This window comes from Chroicocephalus ridibundus, chromosome 5 (genome assembly GCF_963924245.1).
Source record: "Chroicocephalus ridibundus chromosome 5, bChrRid1.1, whole genome shotgun sequence".
NCBI classification, from domain to species: domain Eukaryota; kingdom Metazoa; phylum Chordata; class Aves; order Charadriiformes; family Laridae; genus Chroicocephalus; species Chroicocephalus ridibundus.
In genome coordinates this window covers 6,293,226-6,305,876 of record NC_086288.1, presented here as the reverse complement: position 1 = coordinate 6,305,876, position 12,651 = coordinate 6,293,226, and positions in this window count along the sequence as shown.

Below are 12,651 nucleotides of genomic sequence, written 5' to 3'. Positions count from 1 at the left end.
GCCCCGGCACCGGCTCCCGACTCCCCGCAGCCCCGGACAAGCCCCGAACAAGCCCCGAACTCCACGGCCCCGGGCGGGACGAGACGGGGGGACCCGCCAGGCGGACCCGGGGCGCCGCTCTCCGGCCCTCCGGGCTTTATTCCCCGGCGCCCCGAGCCCCGACGGCTCCTCCGACGAGACCCCGGCAGCGCGGACGAGCCTCCAGGCGCCGGCCCCGGCCTCGGTCCGACCCTCCTCCGCTGCCGGCCGCAGGCCGAGCCCCCCGCGCCTCACCTGGCCCCGCCGGGGGAGCCCGGCCCGGCCGCTGCCGCGGGCGGCGCCGCCGGCAGAGAACGAGCGGAGGGAGAAGGGGGCGGCCGGCGGCCGGCGCGGCCCAAATACCCTCGGCCCCGCCCCGCGCACGCGCCCTGGGGACCCGCCCCCCGCCCCCGCCCCAGGCCCCGCCCCGCGCACGCGCCCCGAGGCCCCGCCCCTCCCGCCCCGCGCACGCGCCCCGAGGCCCCGCCCCTTCCGCCCCGCCCCGCGCACGCGCCGCTTCTTCCGCCGGCAGCGCGGGAGCGGTGGGTGCGGACGCGGGGTCTTCTCCCGGGGCTGGTGAGCTGGGGACGGGGCTGGTGTTGCGGCTGAAGCTGCTGCTGCTGCGGCCGGTGTTGGCTCTGGGAGCGGGTCTGGGTCTCGCGGGCGCGCGGTGCCGGGTCCCGGGGCCGCGGCGGGGTCGGGGCTGGGCCCGGTCTGCCCCGAGCCCGGCCCGGCCGCCCCCGTCCCGGCGCCGCGGGCCGGAGGAGCCGCGCTGCGGGGCCGGGCCCGGCCTGGCGGGGAGCGGCCCCGGGGCCCAAGTCCGGCGCTGCCGGCTCCTGCCCGCCGGGCTCCGGGCCCGGCCCCGCGGGGAGCCGGGGGCTGCCGGGGCCGGGCACGGGAAAACGGCGGCGGCTTCGTGCGGGCGCGGAATAATAAAGGCTGGAAGCGGCGGCGGGGCGGGGGCTGGTCCCCCAGGGGAAGCGGGGCCGGGCTGTCGGTGCGAGCCCCGCGGCGGCCCCGGGAGCCCGGGCTGCAGCCCCCAGCGGGGCCGGGGCTCTCGCCGGAGCCCCCCGAAGGCGGGACTCGGGCTGTGCTGCCCGGCCCGGACACGGGCACACGGGGCCGAGCCCCCGACGGCGGCACTCGGTGGCTCTGCCGAGCCCCAGCACTGGCCGCAGGAGCCTTGTCTGGAGCCCACGCACCCCCCCGGGGCTGGGGCTCTGCTGCGAGCCCCCGCAGGCGGGCACTGACCTCTGTTCCTGAGCACCAACACCCGGGGCTCGGTCCCTGTCTCTCAGCTCTAACACTGGCCACAGGAGCCCGGGCTGCAGCCCCCAAAGGCAGCCCTTGGTCTGTCTGGGGGAGCCCTGACACTGGCCCCATGAGCCAGGTTTCAGGCCCCCAAACACAGGGCTGGGTCTCTGCTGCCAGGCCCCAAAAATGCAGCACTTAGTCTCTGTTTCTGAGCCCAAAACCTGACCAAATGAGCCCCTTTTCAAGAGTCCAAACACAGCACTTAGTCTCTGATCCCAAACACACGGGGTTTGGACTCCATTTCAAGTCCCCGAAATGCAGCACTTGGTCTCTCCCCCTGGCCCAATGAGCCTGGCTTTGACCCCTGCCTCCAAAACGCAGCACTTAGTCTTTTTTTAGGAGCCCAAAACCTGACCAAGCGAGCCGGGTTTCAAGCCCCTCAAATGCAGCACTTTCAGTCTCTGTGTCTCAGCTTTAACAGGGGGCAAGTGAGCCTGGTTCAGAGCCCCCCAAAAAAACACAGCACTTAGTCGCTGTGAGCCTTAAAGTGGCCAAATGGTCCCAGTTTCAGCCCCCCTCAAAACGCAGCACTTGTAGTCTCTGTCTCTGATCCCAAACTCACAGGGTTTAGACTCTGTTTCAAGACCCCAAAACGCAGCACTTGGTCTCTCCCCTGGCCAAATGAGCCTGGCTTTGACCCCTGCCTCCAAAATGCAGCACTTGGTCTCTTTTTGTGAGCCCGGTTTCAAGCCACCCCCCAAATGCAGCACTTAGTCTCTGTTTCAAGCACCAAAACGTAGGACTTAGTCTCTCTGAGCCCTAAATGGGCCCAATTTCAGCCCCCCCTCAAAACGCAGGACTTCTTAGTCTCTGTTACTGAGCTGCGAGCCCTGAACACACACAGGACTTAGTCTCTGTTTCTGAGCCCCCAAATGCAGGACTTAGTCACTCTGAGCCCTGAACTGGGCAGATGAGCCCGGCTTCAAGCTTCCCCCCCCCCCGCCAAATGCAGGGCTCTGTTTCTCATCTCTAACAGTGGCCAAACGAGCCCAGTTTTGAGCCCCAGAACTGCCTTAGTGACCGTCCTGGTTGGCAGTAAAACAGCACCGATTCTCTGTTCAGTCACTTCACTTTTTAGCTAAGCCCCTTCCAAGGAGCTGAACTCTGGAGTCACCCATCTCTTCCCCCCTCTCCTCGGGGAGAGCATCTCTCCTTTGTCCCCGTGGCCAGAACGGCCCGAACCGCCACAGTGACCCCGGTGTCCAGCCCCCAGAGCGCAGGACTCGGTCTCTGCCCGGACACGCAGGACGTGGGCGACGTGTCCCGGCTCCGTGTGCCGGAGCCCCAAACCCGCCGGATTCGCCCCGGGGTCGGGGTTTAACCCCAGCGGGGGCCGGGGGCCGCTCGCTCACCCCCCCCATGCAGGAGGGTGGGGAGAAGAGGGAGAAAAAGGAGGAAAAACTCGTGGGTTGAGTTAAGGCAGTTTAATAGCACAGTAACGGCAGAGAACATCATCACAACAACAATAATAACAAATATAACAACAACAAGACCATCGGTACAAGGACACACACAGTAACAATGCAATAACGACACCCACAAGAACAATAAAGTATCGATCGCAACAACAGCATCGGTCCAAGGACCCGCACAAGGAAGCGACACAGCCCAGGCGGCTCTCAGCCCCCGGGGGCCGGTTGCCCGGCCCGTCCCCGCCCCGGCAGCCCCCGTTCCCACCCCCTCCCCGGTCGGACCGTTCCTCGCCGTGTTCCGGGCGCCGTTCCCGTCCCGCTGCCGGGAGAAGGGAGCTCCGTCCCGCCGAGCCGGTCCCGGCGCCCCCGGGCGGACTCGGGCCGTGCCGGAGCCGCTGCAGCCGCTGTCCCGAGCGGAAAGGCGGGACTCGCTGCCGGCTCCGCGCCCGGCCCGGAGCCCCAGCCCCGGTTCCCGAGCGCCGCGGGGGGGAAGCCGGACCGGGCCGGGGGGCGGCGGCGGTCCGTCCCGGCGGGCGCCATTGCCCGGGTGTGGGTGTGTTTTTCGCCCCTCCCACTCCTTTTATGGACATCGCCCCGCCCACCGGCGGGACGGGCCTCGCCCACTGAGTGTGGTCCCGCGCTCCCCGGGCCACTCCCTTTCCCCACGCCCGCTCCTTTTATGGACATCGCCCCGCCCCCGAGAGCACCGGGCCCCGCCCCCTGCGCGTCCGCCCCGCGATCTTCCAGCACCGCCCCCTCGCCCCGCCCACGCCTTTTACGGACATTCCCCCCCGCCCACCGGGGGTCGCCCGGGTCCTACTGCCCGCCCGCTCCGCGCTGCCCGCTCCGCCCCCGGCCCGTGGCGTCATCAGCGTCACTAGGGCGTCACCAGTCACTCCCACCCCCGGTTGGCTGCGGACCGTGACGACACCGCGAGGGTGGGGCGGCGGGGGAACACCCGAGGGGGGAAAATCGGGGGAAATACACCCCAGCCCCCCCCCCCCCAACGCATTTATGGCATCATTTTTGACTCGGGTAACTCAGGGGTGAGAAATGGAAAGAGAAATAAACAATGGAAAGAGAAAAGCTGTGACGCGTCCCTTGATCCAGTGCCCACGGGGCCAGCAGGGATAGGGGAAGAAAGGGAAAAGGGGGAATAAACGGAAAAAGGGGAACAACAGTAGAAAAGTTGTGACACTTTCCTTTACCGAGGACCCACGGTGCAACCAAGAATAAAGGGAAAGAGAAGAGGGAAATGGAAACATAAAGAGAAAAGTTGTGACACTTTCCTTGACCCGGTGCCCACGGTGCAACCAGGGAAAAGGGGACGTGGCCAAAAAGGGGAAAAAAGGTGGGGGGGCGGAAATGGCCAAAAGGGGGGTGGGATGGCAGAGCCAAGTGACCGCTGCCTGCCCTGCGCCGGCCTGTCCCAGTCCGGCCACCCCGACCCCTCCGGTGGCTCCTCTGTCCCCGGGCAGGAGAAATCCAGGGATTTCCCAGCCGGAGCCGGGGGGGGTTCGGGGGGCAGACCCGGCCCCCGTCAGCCGGGGGGGAGCTGAGAGGGGCCTTATTGTATTGGTGCCTTTTTAATAGACGGCCTACAGTTATCCAGATCATAAATCTCCCCGGTTCCGCATTTCCAGCCGGAAAACGCATTTCCCTGCTCTGCGCAGAGACACGGACGGGCCCCGGCTGCCCCGGGCAGGTTTGAGCCCAGAACCCGGCTGCTTCCCCCCAGACCCTCCTACGGCGGCACACCCCACACCCCCCATAGCAACAGATACATGAAAATGTATGAATATCGATAAAAACACACACAGAAACCTCCGTCCCCTCGGGCAATGCTCGCTCCATCCCGGCCGCTCGCCCGGAGCCGCCTTTTGCCCGTTCCCACGCGTTCCTCCCCCAGTTTGGGGCATTTCTTTGGAATCCCCCCAGGGCGAAGGCGCGTCCCCGAGGCCGGGCTGGGGCTCTGGCAGGGGAAGGACCCCCCGTGTCCCACGGCAGCCCCCCCCCAGCTCCCCCTCCCCTTACCGTGCTGCGGGGAGAGGGGCGGGGGCGGCGACGGAGCCGTCGCTCTCTCTGCCGGGGGGGCCGGGGAGCGGGAGGGACCCCCCGAAGCCCAGCCCGCCCCCGGGCTGAGCCCTGAGCAGGCTCAGAAGAGCCGCCCCCGGGCGGGGGGAGCCTGGGAATCCCCCCCGAGGGGCTCCCGCTGCCCTTGAGGAGGGGTTTGGGAAAGGGCTTGTTAAAGGAGAAGCTGCTGCCTGGACCCAGCATCCCCCCCCCGTCCGTGGGGGCACACACAGACACCCCCCGGGCATGGGGACACACACAGACACCCCCCGGGCATGGGGGCACACACAGACACCCCCCGGGCATGGGGGCACACACACGCCCAGGCGCTGGATGTCATCAAATAATCCATTTAATCGTAAGGCCCAGCAGCAGGGAGAGCCCGGGCTGGTGCCTCCAAAGGGAGGGATCCCAAGCAAAGGGATCCCCGGGCAGCGATTCCCTTGTGCCCCACACCCCCCCTCACGCGCTCTCCGTGGGTGTCCAACGGTGACTGTGGGTGTGGGGTCTCCTCACGTCTCCTCGGGGTCCTGTCCCGTGCCCAGGCGGGCTCTGCTCTGGGCCCTCTGCAGTTGCCATCAGGGCTTGGAGCCTCCGTGTCTCCGGGTTGACGTTCCTCGTGCCCCTGCCCTCGCTGGCAGAACCCGGGGAACCGGAGAGTCCTGGGCTGGGGAGAAACACGACCAAACCCTGGGGGCGACGCCGACCCCCGTCCCCGGGGAAAAGACGGAACCCAGCGGGAACCAGCTGCTGGGAAACCACCCAGAAGAACGACTTTCCCATGGCCCAGGGCCAGCAAATCCCTTCCCTCGCGCTCAGGAGAGCCACAACCAGCACAAATCGCCCCAAAGCATCGCCCCGAGTCACAATTCTACTTACAACTGGCCAACGCCACCAGCGAGGCTCTGGGTCACCCCGCGGCCGGTCCCACAGCCCCAACACGCCGCCCGGGGGCTCGGGGGGAGCCCGGGGCAAGTCCCCGCAGCCGGGCACGAGCCCGGCCGGCCCCGGGCACCCCCGGAGACCTCGGGGCGCCCAGAGCCACCTCGGAGCCAAGCCGGGGAGCAGGGCTGGTCTCCTCAGCGCGGCCAGGCCCCTCCCAGCCCCTCTGCGGGGCCCACGGGGACCCCCACGGCCAGCGCTGGGGACCCGCTGCCCCAGGAGGGGGACACAGGCTCCGGCCACCCCCGCCCCCAGGAGATGGGGGGCTTCAGGCAGCCCAGGGGAGGGAGGGCAGCCGCAAAACCAAGACCCTGGCAGGGTCAACAGCTCACCACCCCTCCCTGCACCCCCCCGGCCCAAAAGCACCCAAGCCCCACACCCGCCATCACATGCCCCCCCTCCACCCCCAGCCAAACCCAGCCCAGGTGAAGGTCATTTGTCATCATCATCAGCCAGGGAGGGCCCCCAGCTGTGGGGCTGCCCCAGGGGCTGCTGCAGCAGTGTAGGGGCTGGGAGAAGAGCAGGAAATGGGAAGGGGGGGGGGGAAGGAAAAAAAAAGGAAAAAACAAGGAAAAAAAATAAAAAAGAGAAAAAAAGGAAAAAAACTCAGGAAATATTTTTTTTAAAAAAACGAAAAATAGTTGTAAAGAATAAAAAACGGGAAAAAATAAAAAACATTAAAAAAACCAAAAAACAGGTAAAAAAAGAAAAAGTGTAATAAGAAGGTAAAAATAAAGAATAAAAAAGAATGAGAAATAAGTAATAAGAAGAATACACTTAAATAAAACAAAAAAAAAAGAAAACGGAGAAAAAATAAAATTAAAAAAGAAAACACAAAAAGAAAAAGAATGCAATAAGAAAGCAGAAAAATAAGTAGTGGGGGGGTGCAAAAGAAGGGAAATGCACAGCAGACCGACCTGCCAGCCCCCGCCATGGGCAGCCGGTGGTGGGGGAAAAAAAACAGTGAAGGAGCAAAACTGCCCCTGCAAAGCTGCGGCCTAAGGAAAAAAAAAAACCCCAAAATACGACACACCCCCCCCCCCCCTCAATACCCCACAATGAAATCCTGCCAAAAAAAAGACCAGAAAAGGGGCAAAGCGGCAGCAAAAGGGCCCGGAGCCGCTGCAGAGCAGCAGGAGCAAAGCGCGGGGCAGGCGCTGGGCACGGGCGATGCCGGCTCTTCTTCTTCACCCCTTTTATCCACAGAAAGGCAAACCCAGGCGCTTCCCTCGGCGTCCTCCCGGCACCAGGAACGCTGCCAGGCCGGGGCTTTTCCCCGTCTTTTGAGCCCTTTATAAAAGTCAAGGTTATTGGGGGGGGGTTGGTTCACCAGCAATGGCTACAAATGCTTTTTGTGGACACTAACAGGTTAGCGAGGAAACGCGCCCCTTTTGTTGGTCAATACGGACGGGGGATTTCTCCCAGTAGCACAGACTGCTCCCATCGCGTCCCGGGTTGGTTGTTTGTTTTTTTTTTCTAATTATTTTCCCCTGCACGTGCCGGGCCGCGGAGGCGTAAAAAAGAGCGAGGACGCGGCACGGGCCGGCGAGCTCTGTTTGCCAGGAGGCCGTTATCTCTGCTGCTCCCACGCACATGTGTTTTTTTCTCCCAGCACCGAAAAAGCAAAGTCTGAGGCCCCTTAAAGACGCTTTTGGCCTTTCCTGCGGACTTTTTATTTCAGGTGAGAGCGAGCTCAGCGTTTGCCTTTGCCCGCAGGGGTCTGGGCGAGATGCTCGTGTGGTTTTTTTTTTTTTCCCCTCGTATTTTGACTAACTGTGGCTTTTATCCCCTCCGCTAAGGACCCATCCCCTGTACTAAGTGGAACCTTCCGGGCGATTGCGGGTCCCTGCGGATGGGAGATCACAAAAGCCCCTTGGGGGGCTTTTCATGTCAAAATGCATTTCCTTGGGCTGGGAAAGGATTCTCTCAGTGTTACGCAGCTCTCCTACGCCGTGGTCGGTGATTTTGAGTCTTTCCCAAGGCACGGGGACCTGGGAGCCTGTTAAAGTCATTTGGGATTGGTACCGGGATGTATAAAAACAATAAAATAAAAAAAAAAAAAAAATAAATCCTCTTGCACCCTTTTGAGGGCGACTGTAGCGTAGAAGGCTGGGTATCTGGGGCCAGGACCTGCGTACCATGGAACGCATAACATTAATTTGTTTAAATGCGTTACTGTAATTATAATATTGTGTTATAATATTATGATTTCGTTGTGAAATGCAAAGCAGTCATTCTCAACAGAGGGAAAGGAGTAGCCGTGACTCTTCCCTGCGGGGTAAATCACTCTCCTTTTACACGCCTGTACGTTTGGCTGGATTATCCCTCAAATGTCAAAGGGGTTTTCAGACTTTCCTCACAACGCGGCACACGGGCGAAAGCCACAGGCTGGATTACTGTGCGCTGTACCCGCAAGAAATGCCGTAACCCCCCCCCCGTAAAATGAATCCCGAGTGCTGCCAAACAGGCTCTCGCTCCTCCCGAAGCGCCGCGTCTCCTTCGGCGGCCCCCCGGGGCTTCCCCTCTCCATCCTGCCCCAGGCCTCCTGCCCTGCAGCACCCGGTGGCCCCTCTCGCCATCCTCTCCCCCCCCAGGCTGGATGTTTTGCTGGGTGTGAGCTCTTTCCAGACTGTGCTGAGCGCCCCCCCGCCACGAAGCGCTGTCAGCATCCCTGGGCCTTCGCTCGGCTCCAGAGGGAACGGGGATGATGCTAAAACCCTCCTGGTCCCGGCAGAGGACAACTCTGCTGGGCAGGTTACGGCGAGGGAGACCCCCCACCCCCCGCCTCGGGGCTGTATAACCTTTCTTTCTTCCTATTTCTCATTCTTTGTGAAGGCAACATTTGCGAAGCCCTTGGTTATGGCTGTAGAAAAAGCAACCACAGAAAGCGTCTTCCCAATAGTTGAGGCTTGCTCTGAACACCTGGTTGAAAAGTAGGGTTATGGGCTTATTTTTTTCCTGGTCACCACCTGGTTTCCTAAGGAAACGCGGCTAAAAAGAATAATTGTTCGTTGGGTACGGCCCACGTCGGACCCTGAATGCATCTAGTGGCCCGCAGCGACTTTATTCATTGGTCACGACTTCGGCGAGGGAGAGGAGGGTAACACAATAGACACGCCGTCAGGTTTTGCAACCGGAGGCCTGGCCGAGCACCTGCGGTGCTGTGATGCGCTGCTGCGTTACCGAGGTCATTGAAAGCAGGCTCAGGAATCCTTCAGCCACCCCGAAAAAAAAAAAAAAAAAAAAAAAAAAAAATCCCTCTGGATAAAGAACCGTGGTGAGATGGTCAGAGAAGAGACGCTTTCGGAGCCGGTGCTGTTACCAAAGCCAGGCCTCTGCTTCGTTTATAACCCTACGCTAACTGAAATGTTGTTTCCTGCTAAACCTTCTCGCTGGGTGAGAAAAACAGCGAATTACTGATCTACTTCATGGGTGAGAAAATAGTTCAGTCGCGGAGCTGGTGTTACAGGTGGTGCCAATGAGGAGACAGCCAGAAGGCGCTCATCGCCAAGGATGGGACGCCAAGAAGGAGTTAATGGCTTCAAGGATCGTTTATGTGCCACGTATGTGCTCCTGTACCAATTAGCACAGGGCTGGGGTCACCTCCAGGGACATCCTCATCGTCCTCAACAAGTTGGCAAACTCGGAGTAAACGTTTAGTGCCCCGAGACGACTCGATACCTCAGAAGGACGACGTGAGGAAGGCTCTCCTCGCCCAAACCACTGCCGAGACGCTCACGCTTCGCGCGGAAGTGGTTTTGCCGACGCGGCAAAACTTAATACGCATGTGCAAAAAGGCTCAGGGGTCGTCCTCACGAATACGTAATCCCGGCTGGAATTATGCAGTAGGTAGGCGGAACACTGAGACTATTCTGTGTATAAATAACGAACGGGTGAACATCCCTGGTAAGATGTGCTGGATTTGTGTGTATGACGCCGAAAAATGTGTTTTCGGTCCCCCCCCCGCCGTTTATTGTCGGTCACCTGGGTGCTCGGCAGGCGCAGGCACTGCTTTTCCCCCCAGTAGACCAGAAAAAAAAAATAAAAAATTAATATTTCCCAGGCTATAAATGAATTAGAGAGGAGAACAGCTTTTGTGCTTCACAGGTAGGGAAGGACCCTGCGCGCGTGCGCCTGTAAATGGAATACACGCGTACTTTAAGTTCTAAAATTCGGAAGGAGCGGGGGGGGGGGGGGGGGCGAGTTTCTCGCCGATACCGGCGTATTGGACCTCCAAAATTCGTGGGAGTTTTTCTCGCGTTTCATTTTTTTTCTACTAAACGCTGATGAGGGGGCTGCGCTCCTGTGGCTGGTCGATAGAAGTCTTGTGCCGTGCCAGCCACTGGAGGTTAACTCTACCTGGCCTCAGGAAGGTTCAACCGGCTTTTATACGTTTTATTTTATTTTAATTGCCCCCGTTCCTGCAGGTAGCACTGGAGGTAGTTAATACATATCGGTCTCTGCCAGTACCAGACACAGAGGGAAGTGTGGGGAGGTGAGGCTGGCGTCTCCTGCCCCTTTGGGAATGACGTTGGGTTGGAACGGCTGGAGGAGAGCCCTCCAACTGCTCCTCATGTTCTCCTCAGTGAGTGTGGTTTTCCTGGGGCTGGACATGTTGGGGTTTTGGTGTTTATTTTGGTTATTATTAATTCATTCATTTCTTCTGTAGTGACCACAACCGGCTGGGCAGAGCTATGGAGAAGATGTGGTCCTCCAGATGTTCCTCCTGTTCTCCTCAGTGTGTGTGGTTTGACCGGGGCTGGACGCGTTGGGGTTTTGGTGTTTATTTTGGTTATTATTAATCGCTCCTGTAGTGACCACGGCCTGCTGGGCAGGGCCAGGGAGAAGACGTGGTCCTCCAGATGCTCCTCAAGTTCTCCTCTGTGCGCGTGGCTCGTCTGGGGCTGGAGGTGTTGAGGGTTTTGGCGTTTATTTTTATTAATTGCTCAGACCTGCTGATTAGCACAGGGCCGGGTTTTTTTTATTTCTGTTCACTGTTAGTGAATGAGAAAAAGGCTGAGATCAACTCCCCTCACTTCCGTTATTTCCAGGAGCAGTCCTTTAAGTGTCTTGGATTCATTGATTTCTCTAGATCTTTTTTCCCTCACCTCGATACTCTCCGATCGGAGAGTCGGGACAGCATCCCGTGGAGCAGGGAGGACTGGGCGCAGCCCGTGTTTTTACGGAAGCCTGGTTTGAAGGACTGAAGGATTATTTTACTGCCTTTTCAACCAACGAAGTGTGTTGACCGAAGCTAGAGGGGGCTCCACAGTGAGAGCGCTCGTTTCTACGGCGTTTTAAAAGGTGCCCTGACAACGAACAGGCTGTCTCTCATCTGACTGTGGGGGGAACGCGCTGTTTGGACCCAACGGATGAGAAAAGGACTTGCCGGCACGAGTATCGCAGTGGGACATCCCTCCCCTGCTCTCCTCATTCCCCAGGTTATCGCTTTCCCTGCTCTCTCCCCCCCTTCCTCTGTCTCCGGGATAACGCTTTTCCCGTGGCCTCGCCCTGTTGGAGCCAGCGATGTAATTCGCATGTTTTCCTTTTGGCTTTCTAAAAACTGGGAGGGGGAAAAATAACCTCTCCCTTTGTGCTCGTCGTCTTCTCCGGAGCCAAGACCAAACCGGTCCCTCGGCCCCCCAGCCACGTCTCCTTGTCAGGCTGAAACACGGGCTGGAAGCCAGATCCCACCTCAGATCAGTGGAGCTTTCCGGGCCGAAGGGATGTCTCAGCCGTGACAGAAAAAGCTAAAAACACACCTGGGGTCCGTTCTGTGTCGGGGAAGAGGGAGACGTTGGTTCGGACCTGCACGCCGCGATGCGAAGCACCGTTCCTGATCTGATCGCAGCGTGTTTGACAGCCCTGAGGTGTCTCTGGTGCTCTGCCCTGGTTTTTTGCCCTCTCACGGGGCCGGGATAGTTTTTAGCATCCCCATGAGGTGAGCAAGCGGTTTGCTGTAACGTTCTGGTCATCGCATCCCGCCGTGCAGATGTTCCTGCACAGCCCTGATGGCGTGACCCAGCCATTTCTTGCAGCTCCCGCTCAGATCTGCCTTCCTCCCGTTGGCCTGCACGGAAGGAAGGGTGGCGTTCTATCGCTCGGCACCGGCAGGATGCTGGGAAGGGGTCTTTCTAGCCGAGTGGAAGGGTTTGGTTGCCCACCTCTGGGCTCAGAGACAAGAGGAGGACGTGGTGGCTTGTGGGGCCCTTTCTAGGAGCTTTTCTCCTACCTCGCAACCAACGAGTCAACGTCTCGTTTCCCGAAGGCGCAAAGGGAAGCTCCAAGGCGCTTACGAGGAACGCTTGGTCTCCAGCGCTGCCGGAGCCTTTTACACCCGCCTGTTTTTTGTTTTTTTTATTTTTTATTTAATCCTATTATTCTGCCAGCTCCCGCCACGGAGTCGTGTCGACGTCAGAACACGAGGCCGCGACCGTAGCGCTACGCAGAGGCAGAGACAACGCTCGCGGTCCCCTGCTGAACCGCGACGAGCGAAGCCCAAACGCGGGGTCGCGGATGGGGTTGGGATATCGCCCCGTGTGCGTTTCTTCGCTCTTTTAAACCGGCAACAAAAGGGGCTCTTCCCCGGGATTCCCCGGGCGTTGCAAGGATGCGACGGAATTCCGCCCCGCGTTTTTTCTCCCCTGCCTTTCCTCTGGTTGAGAGACTCTCAGTAGCGGGCGCTGAAAAAGGAACGGACTGTAACGCACAGCCCGCGTCGCATTCGAAGGAAAATCCCACGATGTCAGGCCCAATAAAATAACGGGAAAACGTGGCTAGGTATCCTTTGGAGGACTATTAACAACGATTTAAAAAAAAAAAAAAATTGTGCCTGTTAGAACGGGCTGACACTTACCAATCAGTGCTGAACAGCAGAATTAAAAAAAAAAAA